At 40.0% G+C, this 23,378-nt stretch overlaps 1 protein-coding gene across 2 annotated transcripts in view; it reads right to left on the bottom strand.

Moving 5' to 3' along the window:
* Positions 1-23,378, bottom strand: part of SCML2 (Scm polycomb group protein like 2) — a 218,216-nt gene that overhangs the window by 178,993 nt on the left and 15,845 nt on the right. Inside the window, exon 1 of one of the 2 annotated variants that reach the window (XM_069100713.1) lies at positions 600-1,131. The exons of the other annotated variant lie outside the window; for it this stretch is intronic. The gene's annotated coding sequence lies outside the window, so the exon portion shown is untranslated. Of the gene's footprint in view, positions 1-599; positions 1,132-23,378 lie in introns of those variants that run through there. 2 annotated transcript variants of the gene reach the window in all.

Below are 23,378 nucleotides of genomic sequence, written 5' to 3' on the forward strand. Positions count from 1 at the left end.
CGCGGGGGCGGCACCGCGGGGGGGGCGGGGGTGGGGGGCGGGGCGGGCGGGTGCACAGTGGGCGGCCGGGCCGGGCAGGAATTGGGTTGTCCACGACGCTCTTGGGGTCTTCGTAGACAACCCCGCCCCCGATCCCGGACCCGGGCGCCCGGGAAGGCCCCCTGGCGAGGTCCCGCAGCGCGCCCCCAGTGCCCCGCACGAGGCTTCGGGGCTTGAAGCTCGGGCTCCTCCCGCCCGGGGTGCGGGCCCGCAGCCGCAGGCCATGGGCGGCCCCGGGATGCCCTCCGCGCCGCCAGCCCAGCCATCGTCCTGCGGGGTCCTGCCCGGCTCGGCCGCACACTGTGCATCCAGCGCGCGTGTTCGTGACACCTGCGAGGAGGGCTGGACAGGGCTGCGGAGGGGAGCGCTGCCGCAGGATGAGTGCCCCGTCCGCGCGCTGCTGTCTGCGGGGCCGTCACCTCCCCTGCGCGTCTCTCTGCCCCCACGGGCTCCCAAGCGAGTGACGCGTTTTTGTGCCGCGTGGAGTCCCGAAAACCCTGCGCACTACAGTGGGCCTCTCGAAGTCTTCCCCAGCTGCGGGCTCCCGTCCTGCCGCTCACCTTGGCACCTTGGCACCGTCCCTTGGGTGCATGGGGCCGCTCAGAGTCCGTCGGAAATCACGCGCCAGGTGAGGACACGAGCGCCCACGCGGCCAGGTTCTCCCGAGCCGCCCCGGACAGGGTGGAATCGCTCTCGGGCAGCAAACCGCTGCCTGCGGGCGCGAAGGGAAGGAGGCCAGCGGGGGAGAACGCTCGAGGCGGCGACGGCCGATTCCCCTCGCGGAGCTGCTGTGGGCCTGCGTGTTTTGGTGGCGGGTAGGCGCTGCAGAAAACCACTGGCAGCTTCGGCCATGCTTAGGGAAGGGGCACACTCAGGAAACAGACGCCCCCAAGATCAGATTTTGGGAGGAAACTAGCAAGCTCGCGTGAATAAAGAGATCGGTGAGAACGAAGGCTGTCCGAAGATTGAACCTGGCCCGTCCACGCTGCTCAGGCCACGGAAAACCGGGTGTTCCCGATCCCTCCCAGCTGCCGTCTTCCTCACCGCTGGAAGCCACCTTTGCGCTTCAGTGTGAAAGGTCTGAAGCAGCAGCTCTTCTCCCCCCTGCACACTGACACCCTTCCCATTGTAGTGACGCTCAGACGACTGCCGGGACGATGGCGCCTCTTCAATTTCCAGGGGTTTTTTTCATTTGCCATTTGAAATGTCTTCTTCCAGAAATTTAACCTACACAATCTATGAAGGCCACTAAGAAATACAAGCTCAGAGATTTAAATTATACTCCGTGCTTATATGAGGCACTTGGCATTTTTCCTCATTTTTGAGCCTTAAAAATTAAACTAAATATACATACTTTATCATTCATGCCCTATCACAGAATTGGTTTCAAAGGAGGCATGAATGTTGATCATAAGTACTAACAATATCATTTATTTAATAAGAATTACTGTACTCCATTCTCTGAGTAGCTCAAATTGAGTCCGTTTTTGCATTTATATCATACCTAGGATTGTGCTATCCAGTCACTTAGATGTGTTAGTCAAAGTGAAAACAATGGGTTGTATCTGGGTAGAACAGTTAAAAAAAATTTCTCTGCATAAAAAACAATGCCAAGTCTGTCCTACAGACGTATCTGTACATACATTTCTCCTACTGCCTTTAAAAACAATACTCGATCTTTAAAAGGGTTGTGTAAAACTTCCCAATACAAGTTCTGTGTAATTTTTCTTATACCTAGTCTTAGAATCTTACAGTAAACAACAAATAAACACACTTCTAGATAATCTAATTGAAAATTGATTTTCATCTCCATTACATTCTTAGGTTAAAACTGTTATTGGCAGCTATAAAGTGAAGTATTACAATCCTTGGAAAAGAAGCCGCCTTTGTTGTCACAGGAGGGAAATGGGTTCTCTTCATTCCAATTCAAACTACCTCATAGCTTCCTAAGAAATTAAGTTACTATTTTTGTATCCGTTGCCTAAAACCTGAAGAGAGAAGAGATAAAGACTTTCTGGCAATTAATCATTTCATTGTCACAATCAGGTATTCCAAGAGTTTTCTTGATAGAACTCAACTTATTAAAATAATTAACCTAAGAAAACTCCAGAAGGTCTTCGAATGGACTTTAAAAAAAATGAAGGCCCTCACTCATGTCCTGTTCAATGAATGCTCAATAAATTGTTTAACAAATTAAAATAATGGCTGACATATAAGTTCTTTATATACATTTTATTATTTGATCTTGTGAACAACCCTCTGAGTAGTAATTGTTCTCCCCACATGTTAGATGACGAATTATCTCAAAAGATAAAAGATGCCTTGTCTCTGTTCAGACACCTGGTAAATGTTGGACACAGGGTTTGAACCCAGAATTTTGAGCACTACGGCAGTGCAACAGATACAGTGCTGGATTTGGAATCTACAAGACCTGAGTTCCAGTCCTTCCTCAGACAATGACTTAGCTAGCTGACTCTGGGAAAGTCACTTAACCCCTCAACCTCAGTTTCTTCATCTACAGAGTGAGGATGATAGCATCTACCTCACATGGTTGTGAGGATCGAATGATGTAACATATGTGAAGTGTTTGGCAAACCTTGAAGCTGTGTGTGTGTGTGTGTAAACAATTGACTGAAAGGCCAGTGTTAATTGCCTGCCCTTAATGTAGGCTCAGAGATAGAACTGAGACCCTAGAGGCAGTGGATAAGGAAACTGAAGCACAAAGAAATAATTTGCCCAAGATCACATAACTAGTGTCTTAGACAGAATTTAAATCCAGGTCTTACTGACTCCATGTATGATCCTTTCATGCTTCAGTTCTAATAGACTAGATTCTGCAAAAAATTCAAAACTTCTCATCTTACCACTTATCCTTATTTTTTTATTAAACCAAGACCAAACTTGAACAGACAATTCATTTTATCATTTCTGTGTTTAATTATGTTATTAATAACAGCACTAATAGTAGTTTTCCTACTTCACAATCATCCTTTTCCCCATATAAATGTCAAGAAATAAGGAAAAGTTGATCACTTTAGAATAGTAAGAACTAAAACTCTAATATAAAGATGGCATGGAATAGCAGAAAAAAAAAAAAAAACATTAGACTGGCAGTCAGGAGATTTGGGCTCCAGTCTTGGGTCCGGCTTTGCCACCAGTCACTGGAAGGCAAATCACTCTGTGCCTTAATTTCTTTCTCTCACAGAAATAGCTATGTGGTATAGCAGAAAGAGTACTGGGCTTGGACTTAGGAGACTCGGGGAGCTAGGTAGTGAAGTGCATAAAGTGTCGGGCCTGGAGACAGGAAGGCTGGAGAGTTCAAATTCAGCCTCCGACATGTATTAGTCCTGTGATCCTGGGCGGTTTCCTCCCTTATAAAATGAGGATAACATTACTATGCACCTCACAGAGTTGTAATGAAAGTGCTCTGCAGTAACCAGGATTAAGAGGAAGTGGAAAATTGGGAAAGAATCTTTACAACCAATGTCTCTGATAAAGGCCCCATCTCTAAAATATGCAGAGAATTGAGTCAAATCTATAAGAATACAAGTCATTCCCCAATTGATAAATGGTCAAAGGATATGAACAGGCAGTTTTCAAAGAAAGAAATTAAAGATATTTATAAGCATATGAAAAAATGCTCTAAATCACTATTGATTAGAGAAATGCAAATCAAAACAACTCTGAGGTACCACATCTCACCCATCAGATTGGCTAAGATGACAAAACAGGAAAAAGACAAATGCTGGAGAGGATGTGGAAAAATTGGAACACTAATGCTTTGCTGGTGGAGTTGTGAACTGATTCAACCATTCTGGGGAGCAATCTGGAATTATGCCCAAAGGGCTATAAATAATTTAATACCCTTTGACCCAGCAATACCACTTCTAGGGTTGTATTCCAAAGAGAACAAAGAAGTGGGAGGAAGACCCATATGTACAAAAATATTTATAGCAGCTTTTTTGTGGTGGCAAAGAATTGGGAATTAAGGGGATGCCCACCAATTGAGGAATGGCTAAACAAGTTGTGTTATATGAATGTAATGGAATATTATTCATGTTTACCTGGAGAGGCTCATACGAACTGATGCTGAGTGAGAAGAGCAGAACCAGGAGAAATCTGTACACAATTACAGACACAACGTATGTGTGATGACCAACTTTGATAGAATGGACTCTTCTCAGCAATGCAGGGTTATAAGTCAACTCCAAAAGACTCATGATGGAGAGAGATGTCGTGTTCAGAGAAAGAACTAGAAAGAACAGAGTTTGGATGGAGACTGAAGCAAACTACCTGCTCTCTTTCTCTTTCTTGTTTGGTTTTGTTTCCTCTTTCCCGTTGTTCATTCCCTCCATTACAATCCTTTTCAACCTGACCAATGTCTAATGTGAAAGTATTTGCAGATGCTATACTTGATTGTATGCTGACATGGGGGCGGGGAGAGGAAGGGGAGGGGAAAAAATTTGAGACTCAAGGAATTGTGGAATTGAATCTTGTAAACTAAAAGTAAACAAACAAGTTAATAAAGACACAAAAAAAAGTGCTTTGCAAATCTTATAAGTGCCATATAGATATGTAAAACCAAGATAACTCAGAGTTTTGAGGAACGCACTTTGTAAACTACAAAACTCTACATAAATGTGAATTATTTCTATTAGTGTCCCTAAAAGGGAGACAGAGACACCAGCCACAACTATTTCCAGGGCTTGTTCTCTTACATCAGTGTTCCCAGCAGAGCTCCTCAAGGACATAGTTATTTCAAGGGTTTAGGCTTATTGGGCCATAGAGTTATTGCAAGGTTTCTGAGAATCTTCAATCATAATAATGCAACAGCTATTGTGGAGGGAGGGAGAGTCCCTCACTCAAGAAAGCTGGGAAACCACTGAATTAAATGTGAAAGTGTCATACAGATTAATGTTATTATTCGTAGTATCTCATACCGAGGTTTGCTACTTACAAAAGTTCATTTGCTCAGCCCCACTTTAGTAATAATAGCTGACTTAATGATTTCAGGTTTACAAAGTGCTTTGTATCCTTTATCTAGAAGAGTCGCCTGAAGAGTGGAGTAAGACAAGTACTTTCATCCCCTTTTCACAAAGGAGGAAAATGGATCTCAGAGAGATTAGGTGATTTACTCCTTGGTCAAGCAACCAGGAAGTGGTAGAGGAAGACCTGGAATGAGGTTTTCTCAACCTAATCTAGCAATGGGATAAGTAATGGAGCCTTGAGTGCCCCTTTCGCTGAATCCCACTCTTCTGGATATAAATGAACATTTCACCAATTGAAAAAGCATAAAATCGAATCCAGTGGGACTCTGACAAGTTAACGGACCATTTCGTATCTCGTTTACATCAGCTTAAAACTCGCAGAATCTCGGTGAGTCCCATGTGCTCCTCATGACCCATTACAGGCTGAATAAGTTACTTTTGAAAAGGCCACTTCAAAAAGTGTCACCATTCCTAAAAGATGTTTCAGACAACTTCATTGTACTAACCTTTTCTTTACAATTTGTTCTCTGTGATTAAAGCTACTATAATTTGCCTCCCAATTACTTTCTCCTTCTCTTGCTTACAATGCATTCCCTTTGATTAAGGGAGTAATTTGGGTTCCAATAACATTAAACTTTAGTCATGTTGCTACTGAACACTGTTTTAATGATACTCATAATCAGGAACAAGACTTGCTTTACATTTGTATACTGAATCTTCTCCTTTGAATCTCTTCTCTCCAAAGACAGAATTTGTAAACCGATTAAAGTTGTGGCTTAAAGCTGTTACAGGTTTACAGGCCTTCCACATTTCCTTTACTCCATATCCCCCTCTCACCACTTTTAACCTCTGCCATTAAAAAAAGAAAACAACCTTGTCCCCAAAGAAACGCACCATGTCTGGAACATAGTAAGCCTTTAATAAATATTAATTGATTGATATGAAAAGATAACTCCTCCCCCAAAAAATTCTTCTTTGAAAAGGTGAAAAACTGCATATCATGTCAAGCTTTCTTTTAATTTTTTCTGAACCATTTTTTAACTTTTTGTTATGTATTGGCTAAGGAGGAGGAAAGATGTGACCAGAAATGTAAGTGATGTAGAAACAAAAGATATCAATAAAAAAAAATATGTGTGCTGTTTTGTTTCATTTTTTAAGAAAGCACCTATCAGGCAAAATGTGCTTGTTCCGTGATCTGTGATTGGAAAAGTAAAAGCCAAATTAGAACATAAGAGAAATGTTTCTTTAATTAGGGGAATAAAGAGCTAAAGGTACCTGAAAAACAGTAATATAATAGTGGGAAGTGACAGATGGAAAAGAGATTTGGAAAGAACAGCAAAACCTAGCCCTTCAGAAGGCATAAAGAAGTGATCACACCATTCCCACACCTCACAGAAAGAGACTGCCTAAAGCATAGAGGTGGGGGGGGGGGGGGAAGTAGAGTCAGGCTGTGGAAATAGATAACAGACATTGGGCTGCTTGTGTGAGCCAATAAGGAACTTCCTCCAGGGAAATGACCTAATAAGGCACAGACCCCTGAATAGAGAGTGGAGGTAGTTAAAACCATGGGAGGGAATGAGATTGCCAAGGGAGAAAGAATCTACAGAGAGAGCCTAGGGAATAAAGTCTTTGGGAAATATCCAGGTTAAACAGCAGAGAAGGGAATCAACATAAAAAACCTGGGGGCAAAGAATGAAAGTAGTAATGATAATAACTAATATTTAACGTACTAATTAACATATATGTGTATAGATGTATAACTATATAGATTTAAGGTTTGCAAAGTACTTTATATGTGTGTACACACACACACACACACACACACACACACACACACCCCTCCCCCAGTAGAGAAGGGGCTCTCTGAAGCCAAGGGAAGAAAAGAGTATTCACTATCCTGCCAGGTCCTTCAGGATCAAGGGTAGGGAGAGAAAGGGAATCTCATAACACCTGCTCCTGCTGGACCCTCCAGATGAAATCTGATCAGCATGTGGTCCCCAGCCCACCAAGGTTTTATGGTAAGGGTTCTACAGGAGCAGGCAGTGAAAGTAGGCTGTCTTCTTCCTCCACTCCTTTTCCAGTCTTCCTGCCAATGTTCCCTTCCTCTTTGGCAAAATTTGCCATTTCTGCATTCATAGCATGTCTCACATCTGATCCATTCCCATCAACTCACACAGCTGTCTCATTAGATTAGGCTCTCTTACCTCTTGCCTAGATTATAGCAACAGTTTTCTAATTTCTCCCCACATCAATTCTCTCCAATCAGTACCTATACCCACCCAATTCAAGTGGTTTATTACTGCCTTTAGAGTAAAATATAAACTCTAGTTTTTTTTTTTTTTCTGTTGAGCCTTTGAAACCCTACACAACCTAGTACCAATTTATTTTTCCAACCTTACCGGACATAACAATTCCTCCCACGTTCTGTAATCTAGCCAAACTAGTCTTCTCTTTGTTCCACACTCACAAAGCTCCATCTCCAGTCACTGTGCCTTTGCACTGACCCATCCCCTGTATGCACTCCTTCCTCATCTCTACCTCATAGAGTCCCTTCTTTGATAGAGCTCAGAAAACATCCTCAATCCAAACCCTTTCTTCATCTTCCCCCTGCTGGTACCTCCCTTTTACAGTAACCGGTATTTTGTTACTCTTTATTCATATATATGCATTTTTTATTAAGCCTTCTCACTCTCCCCCCCAACAATTTTTTAAAACTCTCAAAAGAAATATACATAGTCCAAGGGGCAGCTAAGTGACACAGTAAGTAGAGCACCAGCCCTAGAGTCAGGAGGACATGAGTTCAAATGTGGCCTCAGACACTTAACACTTGCTAGCCATGTGACCTTGGGCAAGTCACTTAATCCCAATTGCCCTGCCTTCCCTCCTCCAAAAAAAGCAATAAATAAATACACATAGTCCAACAAAACAAATTTCCAGATTGGCCACATTCAAATGTGCACCTCATTACAAATTTCAAGTCTATCACTTCTCTGGCAAGAGGCGGCTGACATGATTAACCTCTGGATTCATGGTATATTGTGATTTATCAGAGTTCTACAGTGTGAAGCCGATTGAAGCAAATTGCCTGCTCTCTTTCTTTTTCTTGTCTGGTTTTGTTTCCTCTTTCCCATTGTTCATTCCATCTGATACAATCCTTCTTTATAACCTGACTAATGTCTAATGTGAAAGTATTTGTAGATCCTGTACTTGATTGTGTGCTGCCATGGTGGGGGGTGGGGGGAGAGGGGGAGGAGAAGGAGGGGGGGAAATTTGAAACTCCAAGAAGTGGGGAACTGAATCTTGTAAACTAATAAATGAATAAAGACCAAGGTAAAAACAATTTATCCGAGTTCCAAAGTCTTTCACAATTGTTTTTCTCTATAATGTTGTCATCCTGTAAATGGCTCTCCTAGCTCGCTCCAATCTAGAGGTTCATGTAGGTCCTCTCAGTCTCCTCGGAAGTTGTCCATTTCAGCATTTCTTATGTCAAATATTTTCTTATATTCATTTGTCACAATCCTTTTAATTATTCACAAGTAGGCGGACACTCCCTTAATTTCCAGTTTTCAAGTACCATAAAAAGGACTTTTATAATATATGTGTTTGTTAACTTAATATTTATGCTACATATATCGTCTCTCCCATTAGAATATAAAATCATTGGGAGTAGAAATGGTTCATTCTTTGTACTTGTATCCCACTGTCTAACACAATACTTGGTATATTAATAAATGCTTGTTGATTAATTGATTGATCGATGCTAATTCTCCAATCCCAGTCTTACAGGAGGGGAACCCACGATCCTCAAAGTAGCCAGGCTAGCCTTGGTAAAAAGGAAGGATGCTTCTTCAGGGACGAGATGAAAGGAGGAAAGAGAGGTAAATAGTAGTTACTGAACGAAAGGAATGAGCTAGGACTATATATGAAAAATATAAACATATCATGACAAAAGTCAGCCCTAGGACCAATATGATCTAATATTTTTATTGTAGCCTAGGATTCATAAGATTTTCTACCTGGATGGCCGCTTAGAGGTCATCTAATCTGCAAGAGAATCAAGGACATGATCATAATTGAAGCACTTGTCAGATATGTTGCCGTGGAAATTCCATTTGGGTTATGGACTAAGTGACTATGGAGGTCCCTTCATGCTCTAAAGCTCAGATTCATTCATTTTGCAGATGCCGGTAAATTGCGTGGTGTTGTAAGCTTAAGAATAGAATTCAGAAGGTATTTCACAAAATTTTTAAAAACTCAGTTATCAAAATAAAATAGCACTTAATTAGGACTGAAAAGTTTGGTGCCTTATGACCTCTTCCTCTCCCCCAGCTAAAAATAGTATAATACACACACGTTCATTGGGAAGAAGAAATGTTTGGGAGTCATAATGGTACAAACAAAAGTAATGTATCAAATACACTATACCATGAGCAAAGTGAACATAATTCTGTCCCAAAATGAAATTGCTTCAAATCACAAGGAATGATTTTAATTCCATAGTTATTCATCAGACATAATCTGTAAGATATAAATAGTGATATTTTGAGTTCACTGGGGAATTAAGTCTATCTATTTGGTTCTGAACACAGTAACTCCAGATAGAGACAAGTAAACTATATCTACTAAAACATAAAAAGAGAAAAGATTTAGAAGAAAGAAATTTTATCAGAGGTCAAGGAAAGAAAAAATAGCAATAAAAATAGACAGAAAGGAGAAAGGAATAAAAACTAAAAGGTAAAATGACTAAATTTGTAGCATAATGATAAAGGACTGTGTGTGATAAAGGAAGCAAGTTTTGGATTCTGCATTTTTCTAAATGATAGATTTTGTGAAATCAGAGGGGAAATTGCCAAAACAGGAAAAGGCAATTTTTAGGGTACTTCTGCTTTGTATATCCAAGGTTTGGGGAAAGGCAAAGTTATATTTTTACAGTTCAGTCCATTTTTTTAAATAGCAGCATACATTGCCAATGCACACAGTTCCAATATTTTCTTAATGCATATTTTAATCTGCTCCTGAGGCTAATATAGATATGACCTAAGTAGTTTGAATGTAAATTTAATATAACTCAAGAGTAGAAACTGTGAAGTATAAAGGCCACTAGATTAGGAAAAATTCTTGAGACACAGAGATCACCCAAATGGACCCAACCTCTACCCAGTGAAGTTTTGGGGAATCTTTCAATTTTATAACATAGATTAAGGGAACTTTTGTATTTAATCTACCTGTTCAATTTAAGAGCTTCCTGCTTCTACATGTTAGAAATATAAAAGCATTGGCTCCACCAGAGTGAATGAAAAATAACCCCCCTTCCTGTTTGTTTATGTAAATTCAGGGGAAAGGAATCCAATCCAGGTCCTTTAAACTTTTACTGAATTAACCAGTGCAATCAGACAGGTTTATATGACCTTTCCTTTTTTTACATCCTGCCTTTTTTTTTGTTCCCCTTTAGGGTCCTGGCAGTGGTCAACAAACTTTCTCTCATGTGCTCCCTAAAAGGCTATCTGCTCTCCGTAACTCTGATTAAGGTGTAAACACGTGATTTGTGGTTTGTCCTTCTTTCTTGAAGAGGACCATGACCTCAGGAAGATAATGCCGTGACTTTCAAGTCAATTGGATTTAGGTGAGGGAGGGCTGTGCAAAGTCACTAGCCTAAATTTCTCCTCCGGAGCCATCTGGGTCCAGTGACCAGATACAGATAAGAACAACTGGTGATGGCCCCTTAGGGCAGCTAAGTGGTGCAGGGGATAGAACATAGGGCCTAGAGTCAGGAAGACCTGAGTTCAAATCCAGTCTCAGAAACTAGCTGTGTGACCCTGGGCAAGTCACTTATGAGCCAGTCACTTAGAAACTGAGGAAAAGTGTCCAGTAGAACATCCACTATACCCTGTTTGGCTTTATTTGCCATATCAAAAGCCAGGACTGTGAGCTAGCAGACCTACTGTTAAAATAATGACAATGATATTTATAGACAAGTCATACAGAATAATAGGGTATTGTTATCCTGAGTATTTTTTGTGTAAAAACAATGTGCCATAGATTTATAGTGTAAAGATCTGGATATTTTATTCGACACCCTCATTTTACAGATGAGTAAACTGAGGCTCACAAAGGTTAAGTGATTTGGTCAAGATCTCACAATAAATGACAGGGCCGGGATTTGAACTCCAAGCTCCTAGGTTCAATTTCAATACTCATTCCCCTGCTTTGTTCTTGTTCAGTCAGGTCTGGCTTTTCACAATCCCATTTGGGGTTTTCTTGGCATAGATAATGGAGTGGTTTGCCTTTACTCCTTCAGTTCATTTTACAGATGAGGAAATTGAGACAAACAGCATTAAGTGACTTACCCAGGATCACACAGTTAGTAAGTGTCTGAGGCCAGATTTGAACTCAGAAAGGTGAGTCTTCCTGATTCCTAGAGCTTTATCCACTCTTGCCATCTAGAGGTCCACTATTCCACTGCACTACACTATAAAAAGGTGGGTCGTTGTTATTTATGGTTGTTGTTTTGGGGGAGAGAGCAGAAACAAAAACATATCACGTTTAAATCTAAAGTCTGAAGTTAAAATGTTTAAAATTCAGAGTCATGGCCAGTCGTTTCCAGCTAGCTTAACTTTAGGCTACAGCTATCTCCACCAATTTTTTTTTTTTTAAATCACAGACAAGGTCTAAGATTTTCTTTAAACCATAAGGACAAGCTGGGAGACCCTTCCTCTGCTCTCTCAGACAAAATGTCTCTGAATGTTTCTGGTGTGAACAACTTTTATATATTTTACGACTTGTGCAAATAGAGTTGCCAACAGTCTCCAACTGGTAGGACTGGAGATCTCTAGTGCTTATTTTGAAAGGAATGTCTCCATAGGTCATGTGCTTTTATTTTTTCTCTTCTTTGAATGTTGACAATTTCATAAGAAAATGAAAAGGAGAAGAAAATAACAGTGGCCAATCTTAAGTTGCAGGGGGTGAAAAATTCCTTAGAAAACAAATAACTAAGAACATAAGTCTGAAGAAGCTTCTAGAGACATGATATAATAGTTTTTTTTTAACATGGGAGAATTTCATATTTTAACATAGATTTCTAAATTAAAATGTGGTTGCTTGGATTTTCTATGTATTTTTAAACCTATCTTTTTGAAGGCATTTTAATAAATTAGGTTGTATAATATGTCTTTATTGTTGCAGTAGTGAATAGAAGGGGATGTTGCTTTCTGTATCAAAATACAACACTAGATATATTTTTAAAGTGTAGGCAGATTAATGTTATTCAGAACAAATTATAGTATATGAACAGAGCCCCTCTGGACCCACACCTCCAGAAACTCTGCCTACCTACCTTCTGCCTCCAACTCAGGGAAGTTAACCAGCTCAGTGCTATGACTTCGCCCTAGGGCTAAGTAGGGGGCAGATTACAGGGTGAATGAATCCAACCTTACCTCATCCATCTCTATCCAGCACAGCCCAGACTCTGCTTAATTCTTTTCTGAAATCTTTTTAGTAAACTAGGACCTAGCCAGTTCATTTATCTACTGTCCCAAGGCTCTATTCACAATTCTATGATTGCCATTCAACGATCACCATCCCTTGACTTGCGTATACCCCCCTAAAAAGAATAATAACAACTATAGCTAATATGTATATAAAGAACTTTAAGGTTTTCAGAATTCTTGGCAGAGGCTATTTCATCTGGTCCTCATGACAACTCTGGGATGTAGGTGCTATAATTAGGAAACTGAGGCTGATGGGTGACTTGCCCTGGATTACACTGTTAATTAAGTGTCTGAGGCAGGATTTGAACTTGGATCTTCCAGATTCCAAGTCCAGCACTCTATCATTAGACAACCTAGTTGCCTCATTGTAATCAAGTGCAACATCAGGTCTTTGAGGACAAGTCCTATATCGATTTTGTATTTGTATCCCCTGCCCCAACATAGTATCTAATGCATAATGGGGGGCATTAAAATCCTTATTGATTGACAAATGATTGATTGACTGATTGATAGAATACAAAAACAAGAAAGAACTTGATCCCTACTAAACTCAATGGGGAAAGTTACAGAGAAATGCTGATCATCACTAGGGCTAATGACAGCATTGCAAAAAGGTGAATTTTGGCTCCAAGTTAAGATAAAACTTCCTAACACTTAGAGGCATATGAAAGCAGGATGGGTAGCCTGGAGAGGCACTGCGTATCCCAGCAATGGAGATCTTCAGGCAAAAGTTAGATGATGGGGGCGGAGTCAAGATGGTGGAGTAGAAATAGGACCTCTGCTGGGCTCCAGCTCCCACCACCTCCAATTCATGTACAAGGGGACTCTGAAAAAACACTGGAGCTACAGAACCCACAAGATGACACAGAGAAGCTAACCTCCTGCTGAGGACAGCCCGGCAGGCCAGCAGGCACAGCACTCTGGGAGCTGACCACAGCCCCACTTGAGGTGGAAGTTTTAGCCCCAGGGTGGGCCTGACCAGCCCCTGGGCCAGAGGGACTCCAGATCAGCAGTAGCTGTGGCCATTTCCAGAATTATTAACCCATAGATGCTAAGGACAAAGTGAGAGGTTAGTGCAGTGGACTTTGGGATCCAGTAGTTTGGGAATGTGTCAATCTTTATCCCTTGTGGGGAGAAGCCGCTGGGGTCCTGCAGCCATGCAGCTGCCTCCAAGTGAGATAGGATGGAGGGAAATATAGTCAGTCTTTCACAATATATCCACTATGGAAATGTTTTGCATAGCTACACATGTGAAACCTATATTGAATTGCTTATCTTCCCAGTAAGGGTGGGTGACAAGGTAGGAAGGGAATGAATCTGAAATTCAAAGTTTTAAAATCAAATATTTAAAAAATATATATATATACATACATACTATTATCAATATTATTTTGCATGTAAATGGGAAATAAGATATACAGGCACTGGGGCATAGAGATCCACCATGCCCCACTAGAAAGTTGAAGGGGATATGGGAGAAGATGTGGGAGAGAGCAGATTGGAGGAGGGGATATCCAGTGGGATCGCTATTTTGGGGCGGTGGGTAGGGGAAAAACAGGGAGAAAATTTGTAACTCAAAATCTTGCGGAAATGAATGATGTAAACTAGAAGTTAATAAAGCGTTTGATTAAAAAAAAGATGATGCCTTGTTAGGGAGGTTGTAGAGGGATTCCTGTTCAGAAACAGATTGACTATAATGGGTTTTGAGAGCTTTTCCAGCTCTGTGCTTCTGTGAATAGAATCTCAGAATACCAAAGTAAAATATTTGTTCGGTGTGTTTCCAGATAACCTAGTGCTTAATTCTCTACTTACTTCATGAGACAATAACTAATACTCAACAAACATTTATTAAGTGCATACTAGGTGCCAGCACTGGGTATATGAAAAAGAAAGCCCCTGCCTTCAAGGAGTTTATAGTCTAATGGGAAAAGAAAACACACCAAAGGAAATTGAAAGGAGAAGAAGAAGAAGAGGAAGCTAGAGGCAAAATAGAGCACATCCAACTACTACAAGCTGGTGGGAATGAAGAGACGGCTGGTCTCGAAGTCCTCTTTGAATGGAGACTTTGGAAGAAGTTCTTTGCCCTCCAATCTGATGGGCAGAGGGTACTGGGGTACAGAGCAAGATGTACTAAAGCTAATGCAATCTAACAGGATGATGAATTTAATGACAAAGGTTTCCTTCCTAAGGGCAAAATGGAGTCCAGTCTGAGGAGTGAAAGCCAGTGAAAAGAGTAGAGATGGCCCAACTCTTTGGGTAAATGCAACTGTGTCTTTATAAGAAGATTGTTAACTCCTTGAGGGCAGCTAGGTGGTGCAGTAGATAGAGCCCTGGAGCAAGAAGACTTGGGTTCAAATCTAACCTCAGACACTTACTAGACGTGTGACCCTGGACAAGTCACCTAACCCTGCTTGCCTCAGTTTCCTCATCTGTAAAATGAGCTGGAGAAGGAAATGGCCAACCTCTCCAGGATCTTTGCCAAGAAAACCCCAAATGGGGCCTCAGAGAGTTGGGCACAACTGAAAAATGACTGAACAACAACAATAATAACTGAAGGCGGGGAATCACATTTTTATTTTTTTACCACAGCATCTATAGGGCAATGGCTGGGTATGGAGTAGATTTTTAATAAACATCTTTGATTTATCTTGACTAAGGCAACCTAGAATAAAGGAATTGTCCTTGAGTTTTTCCCTCAGCATTAACAAGTTACTGTCTTATAGAAAACCGTATCTATCACAATTAAGTGAATCACAAAAAGTGAGCAACTGAAAAAAGAAGTGTCATTATATCTGACCTATTAATAACCAGAAACTGAAGGAAAAACCCATAGTATTCACTATCAGTAAGCATATGTGGGCGTATTCTCAGGCCACATCACCTCCCTGAGTCTTAGTGTCCTCCAATGGCGAATGGAGGGTGATCTAAAGAGCCTCTGAGTTCCCTTCCCGTTTGCTGTAGATTGATGATCCTGTGAATAAGACTTTTCATTTTGTCTTTGTATCCCCACTGCCTTGGATACACAGCAGGCACTTAATAAAGGCTTGTTGGATTAGATTAGACTTCAAAGAAATTACTAAAGTGTGGTTTTCCTGTGGCAGATTTGCAGGTGGCCGGAGACCAGCCTCTTACAGGAGAAGAACATGAACAGGCTAGGCTTTGCATTGCTGAAGGGGGTGTCCACATCAGAGAGCTCACAGAACCATCACAGTATTTAAGTCAGGAGTAGTTTCTTTTTAAAGTAACCTGGTGATGAATGGTTTTTATTTTTGGTTTAGGGTTTTTTGGTGGGTTTTTTTTGGTAAAGCCATCTTTTTTGGGATGAGTAATTATCTTCTAATTTAACCCTTTAATTATCTTCTGTTTTCATTCATTTCAACTTTCTTTTATAAAGATGGTGGTGCCTATAGGTTTTCAGTATGCTTATTTAGAATTAGAAGGAATAAAAATGTATGTTAGGAGGTAAGTCATCTCTTTCTGTATGTTATTCAGACTAGTCCAGTGCTTCAGGTTTGGGATTGGAAATAAATGAAACAAACTGCAAGTTATCAAAAGGAAATTTACTTGACCAGAGCATGCCAGGTATTCATTGAGAATACAGTATTGATTCAGCTGGACCAAGCTTCCTTGACCCTGCAAACCTCTACCCAGAAGAAGGTGTGAAGCCTGAAGAGGATTGAACCTGGTTCTTTTCCAGTGAGTTCTTGAATCAAACGAGTCCCTTATACCAAAGGGTGCCAACAAAGTCCGCTAGGTGCAGTTCCCAACAGCGTCCCGAAGACCACATGAAGAATACCAAGCATTTCATTATGCCCGTTCTTAGACAATCCCCAAAGTATAAACCATAGGGAGGGTGTGTATACCTATCTTAGCTGGTGGGTCTGGAGATTACTGTTACTTCCAAACACAAAAGTATCCACGTTCAACAAATGATCATTTATAATTTTTGTCATCTTTTAGGGCATGCTTCTTAAAGATTCAGCAAATATTCGTATCTGTCTCTAATATTAGCTGACATTAATATTGAACTTCAAGGCTTGCAAAGAATATTACATGTTATTTCAGTTGATCCTCATAACACCCCGATGAGACAGGTAATATTATTATTCTCATTTTACAGATGGAAAAACTGAGGACAGAGAGAGGTTTAAGACTGCCAGCATCACACAGCTAGTAAGTGTCTGAGACAGGATAAGATTTAGGTCTTCCTCTCTCTAATTTCCTTACTACCTAGCTGTGTCTCAGTTACTAAATGCCACCATTTTCTTCCTTTTCTGGCCAATGGAGGATACCTTCGTTGGGTGGCCAGCACCAGCACAACCACATCAGAGGCTGCAAGGTACACGGCTTCTCTATCAGGGCCTCCAGTCGCCTGGGCTCATCTTACTCCACATTACCCTTCTGCCATTCCAAGGAACCCATTCTGATAGATTCCTTTCAACTAACCCTAAAACATTGGAGGCCAGGATAGTCTGATGGTTCAGGATTAGAAGTGGACAAATATACATGACCTAACATTTAGCCAAGTTGAATTTGCTTATCCATACCATGAAAAGCTTATCTAGCAAGGCTTTATGGCATTGAACCATTCAGGCACAGTTTTCTGGCTTCAGCTTTGGTGGAGATGCTCCACTGAGCACAGCAAACATGTCAGATCTGAGGGAGGAACTACTGACCTCTCCTGTGTTGGTTTGGTTTTGTTTTAGATTTAGACTACCTGGAAACAACATCAGTGATCTGAGCCTTTCTCCTCTAGGCCACTCAAGTCTCAAGGACAGTTTCAATACCTTTTAAGGAAAAACTAGCCTGCTCTGTGTGTAATAAATAGAGTTTGCTTCTACCACACAGTAATATGGAGATTTTGTGGGGCTTAGTTACTCTTCCAAAACTATTTTTAGCACACTTAATACAATTATCAGGTCATGTGCCCAGTTTTTAATAATTGTCAGAATAAAAAATTAGGATTTCTGATGATATATATAAAAAAACTTAAGAACATGCAAAAATGTATTAAAAATAAAAATAGTAAACATTTCATCAGTAGAGAATGGAGAAGAGTCTTTACTTCCAAAAGAAATCTTTTTGTAATGTGAACTTAATTTTAAGCATGAGTACAACCAATTAGCCTGACTTTACAACTATTTATATTTAAATAAATAAGGTTCAAAGCATAAATTGTGATCATTTTTTCACCCTTTTCCTGTTCTCATTTGGAGTCTATGTGCATCCATTCCTGCTTTTTTCCATTTATATGCTCATTATGTGTCCTGTACTCATTCTTCTGGATTTGGGTTGTCTTGGGGTTTTTTTGCTTTGCGTTATTTCACAAAGTTCCTCTGAGATTCGATTTTTAGATACTTCTCCTACATTTATTGTGCTACATTTTGTTTAACTGTTCCCCTACTATTGGACATTTTTTCCAATGACAAATAATGCTGCTATAAAAATATTCAATCAATAGGGAGTTTTTTTTTGTTTTCACAATACTCTCAGAGTATAATCTCCAAAAGAATTATTAGATTAAAGGGCATGATTATTGAAATTATTGGGTCAAAGGGGTTTTCATTTAAATTAAAATGTAGCTTAAATTAAATTAAAATGTAGCTTAAAGTTTAAGCTTTAAATTGAATTTAAATTTCTTTTTAGTTTAAAGCCCTTTTGACCTAATAATTTCCATGTACTAGAAAACCAATAACCCCATAATTCTAATAATAGAAGGAAAAAAATTGCCTATGATTATTCCTCCAGAGTAGTAGGGAGAGATACAATGAAGGAAAAATATTAGTTGAAATACTCAGAAGTTCACTGTTGACTAAATCCAAGGAAAGAACCAGTAGTAAAATCCATGGCTTTAAATGTTGATGCCCAAATTTAAGTCAACAATTGGGAGGAATTAAAGGTCCTAAGTCCAGGAAGCAATTTTGCTTCTTTGATAGATACCTCTAAGACTTGGTGAATATACAATGATTGGACTTTGGATCTAGATAACTTATTCAAAAGAAACTCAGTAGGCAAAAGGAGAGGTGGGATAGAATTGTACAAGGCTGTAATGGTAATGTAATTTTGAATTTGAAGATCCCTTTGTATGGCAAAAGTAGCAGGTACTTAACACTTAGTAACTGATCAAGCCTCTGATTGGGGGAACAGAAGGTATGAACTCCTGTCTCCAGTTAACTGATGTAACAGGAAGGGGTTGGTAGAAGGAAGTGAAGTAGATAATATGGTGTATATAAGAAAAGCCCCACAGAGACACAGTCAGAATTTCCTTGAGACTGAGATCTGGTGGCAGAGCAGCTACAGAAGAATGGAGAACTGAGTCCTGAGAACTTGTGGTGGTGGAGCTTCTTCTGAACAGGATCATCCCAGGAGCCCAGAGGCCAGAGCCAGGAGCCCAGATGACTGAAGCATGACCAGGATGCTGAGACTTTGTTTGTGGCTTGGTTGAGCCTTGAATTCCCTGGAGCAGAAATAGTGAAGGATCTGACATGGACCAGGCCCTGTGAACTTCAGTCTGGAGCAGGACCTGCCCAGAGAGCTGGTCAAGGAACTGGGAGCTGTCTGCCATTGAACCCAGGTAGAATTTAGGACCATGGAAAGGGATCCAGGGAATCTGAGAACAGGCCCCAAGTCAAGATAAAGAAAAGACCTCTCCTTGGGTACTGAGTAATTATGGAATTATAGTTTACTAGTGACCTAAGGGGTGGAGGGTTTTGTGTATGATACTTAGTAAGACTTTCCTGAATAAGTGACTGAATGTACTTTGAGTACTTTGACTATTGTTACTGATTAGTGACTGATTGAGTTAATCAAGACTTTGCCCCAAGAGTGGAAGACTTTGACTGTGTACTTTGATACTACTGATAAGTGACTGATTGAATTAAGAATGACTATTTTGTGACTGATTGAATTAACTTAAGAGTGACTATTTTCCTTTGAGATTATGTTGTGAATATTATATTGTGACTTTCTGTGATAAGTTGAAATACGGTGAATGCTGTATTTTGAATTATGCTGTACCTTGATTTTTCATGGATGTTTTGTTTTTGTTGTGGAATAGAGTGATCACTATACAGAGTAATAAGAACCTTAAAAAAAAGCTGCTCACAGTAGCAGTTCTTCTGGAAAGCTGTGCGTGGCATTACAAAGGCATACTCATGTAGGTTTTCACCTAGTGATCAAAGGAGGAAATCAGGACAAACAATATTTGGGTGAAAATTAACGAAAGGAAAAACAAGTGATTCTGTGGTTAGAGTATACTAGAGACCACTGGAACATTAAGAGGAAATAGATGAGAACCTGGGAAACATATAAAAAACCTAGCACAAATACATACCGTGTTTCCCCGATAATAAGACACTGTCTTATTATTTTTTTGGACAGAAAATCACCAGAGGGCTTATTTTCAGGGGAGGGCTTACTTTAATGAACATTGACAGCAATTTTAATAAACAGGTAAATGTGAACAAAAAAATGTACCTTTATTCAATAATGAATTCAATAAAGAACAGGATGACGCGCTCACTGCTGCAGCTCTGATTGGATGCAGCTCGGAGCGCGGCATGCGTTTCACCCAGGGGGAGGAACGGTGCATAAAGAGGGTACCATAATGTAGCGTGTAGCGCAGGGGATCACCTTCACGACAGTAGCAATCTCAATAGGGCTTATTTTCGGGGGAGGGCTTATTTTAGAGGAATCTTACACAGTAAGGGGAGGGCTTATTTTCGGGATAGGTCTTATTATCGGGGAAACACGGTAGTAATGATTCAGACTCAAATTACTTGCTATTCTTTCTTCTCTACCAAGAAAAAAACAGCTAAAAACTTCTTAATTTCCTTTAGTGGTGATCTCATTCTCTAATAGGTGAAAAAACCTGATAGATAGGTAATAGGGCTGCCAGTTTCCTCACACCAACTCCAGCAAAGCCTTGAAGTTTGAACCAGAATAAATAATGATCAAGAAATCCACAGGAAAACTATAGTGAACTGCATTAAAAAAAAGTCAATAGGGACAACTAGGTGGTATACTGGAGAGAGAACCAGCCCTGGAGTCAGGAGAACCTGAGTTCAAATGCAGCTTCAGACATTTATTAGCTGTGTGACTCTGGGTAAGAGACGTAACTCCAATTGCTTCCTCCACGCCCCCCCCTCAAAAAAAAGTCATCTAGAAACCAGAAGGCCATGATATTTATTAAATATTGTTGTGACAGAACACATGTTGACAGTAAGGTTCTGCATCCAGAAATTACAAGAGTGAAGAGCTTTCCTGAGACTGGCCAAGAGTGGTCAAAAAGCTCCAAAATAAAAATCTTGAAAGCCCCAGAGAGTAGCAGTGGGCAGCAGCTAGCCTTTGCCAAACAATATTATGGCACAGTGCTTGAATCTGGGAAACCCAGACCTAAGGGCTATGAAGTAATTACCACAATGTCCTAAAACACCAGAGAGGGCCCTAAAGTCCATCAAAGATCTGGGGAAGGGGGTGGGAATGGTATTAACTCAGGGAAGAGGAGGTTGGAGAAGGAACCCAGAGAACCCAGGGTAAGAGTAAACAGACTTCATCACCCCCACACAAAAGTGCAGTAGGATGCAGAGCCAGGCCCTGGCACAAAGTTCCAATTTAGGAAGTAAAGCTAGAGAAAACACCAACCACTATCAAAAAATTGTTGCAAATCCAACTCTATAATAACTGGAAGTAGAGACTCCTAAGAAAAAAAATGGATTTTCTACAGGACTTATATCAATATCTAGAATTAATAAAGCAAGAGATTAAAAAAATGTAATAAATGTTCTTGAAGAAAAAAATGGAAGGAGAATAAGTAATTGAGAAGAAAAAAGCAGTAAACCTTAACAAATAAATGAAGTCCCTGCAAGCTAAAATAGACCAAACAGAAATCTGTGACTTTATAAGATAGTAAGAAATATTAGATTAGAAAAAAAAATTTGAAAAATGGAAGAAAATATAAACTGTCTAGTATAAAAAACAATTGAACCAGAAAACAAGTCACAAAGATTAAGAACTATTCAACTCCCTGAAAAACATGATTTAAAAAAAGAACAGCCACTATATTTCAAGGAATCATAAATAAAAACTGACCAGATTTATTAGAACCATAGCAAAGTAAAGATAAACAGAGTGTGCCAGTAGCTATTGATAGATTTCTATAAGGAAAAGTCCCTAAAAAGAACCTCCATAAGAATAGTTCCTGTAATGTTATAGCAAATCTCTTGTGCCCCCCTATACTCCCCCAAAATGAAGAACACTGCAAGAATTCAGAAAGTAGTAGTTCAAGAGCCAAGGAAACATAGCCTAGATTGCACAAGACATGATTGCTCATGCCAAAAATTAGAGGAAATCTTGGAACACAATATTTCAAAAGACAAAAAAAGTAGGCTTACAATTAAGAATAGCCTGCCCTGCAAAGATAAGTATAAACCTGCAGAGGAAAAATAAAATGGATCTTTAATTGAACAGAAGACTTTCAAATATTCCTTATGAAAAGACCAGAGTGAAGAAGGAACTTTGAAATATAAACCCCAAAAATCTAGAGTTGAAAGAAGCTATGGAATAATATAGTGCAAGCATTCTAATAAGGAATATATATATATATATATATATATATAATAGAAACATGTGTTCCTTCAGAACCTTAATATCTTCAAAAGGACATCGAGGAAGTTAAATAAAAGCACATATCACTGAGGTTTTGGTGCTAGATTAATTCTGTTCAGAGAGTCTTAAAAAAGGGAAATAGAATAGAGTTTAAAAAGAAGACACTTGTTTAGTCATTCAGCTGTATCTGACTCTTTGTGACCCTGTGGACTTTATGAGTGTCCATGGGGTTTTCTTGACAAAAGTATTTTAAGTGGTTTCCCATTTACTTCTGCACTGGAAGACTACTTTAATGTAAAAAGAAAGAAAAATGAAAGGAAACTTACAATTTCTCACAATTGGAGTATCTGAGAAAAATATGCAAACATCGAGAAAGAGGAAGGGGCATAAGATGAACTGTCCTCTTAGCTGGAAATGGACAAAGGAGAGTCTAAACACATTCACACTAAATCTGGGTAGAGAATAGCCACAAACACAACAAACTTCTTGATCCTGAAGGCAGAATTAAAAGGGAAGGGAAGAAAAGAAAAGATTTTAAATATAAAGGATGCCTTAGATTGTTTTTTAGACAGCTGTAGAATAGCTATTGGGACAATAAATTTGACTCAGTTCCCTATATATTTTAGAAATGAGGTCTTTATCAGGGACACTGGCTGTAAAAATTGCTTTTTAGCTTTCTGCTTCCCTTCTAATCTTGGCCGCATTGGCTTTGTTTGTGCAAAAACTTTTCAATTTAATGTAATCCAAACCATCCATTTTGCATTTCATAATGTGGTATATGAATGTAATGGAATACTATTGTGCTGTAAGGCATGAAAAGAGATAATTTTGGGGCAGCCAGGTAGCACAGTGAGTAAGAGCACCGGCCCCAGTGTCAGGATGTCTTGGAGATCGAATCTTGGGCTCAGACATTTAGCACCCACCCAGAAACACCTGGCCATGTAACCTTGAGCAAGTTACTTAACCCCAATTTCTTAGGGGAGGCCAGGTGGCTCAGCGAGTAAGAGCACCGGCTCCAGTGTCAGGATGACCTGGATGGAATCCTGGGCCCAGATACTCAGCACCACTCCCAGAAATAACTGGCCGTGTAACCTTGAGCAAGTTACTTAACCCCAATTGCTTTAAAAAAATATATATGCTAGGGGTGGCAAGGTGGCACAGTGTATAGAACCTGGAGTCAATAGGACCTGAGTTCAAATCCAGCCTCAAACACTTCACACACACACACACACACACACACACACACACACACACACAC

This window comes from Petaurus breviceps, unplaced genomic scaffold, assembly GCF_028583685.1.
Source record: "Petaurus breviceps papuanus isolate PSGF00001 unplaced genomic scaffold, PetGlider_PUasm1.0 419, whole genome shotgun sequence".
In the NCBI taxonomy this organism is placed as follows: domain Eukaryota; kingdom Metazoa; phylum Chordata; class Mammalia; order Diprotodontia; family Petauridae; genus Petaurus; species Petaurus breviceps.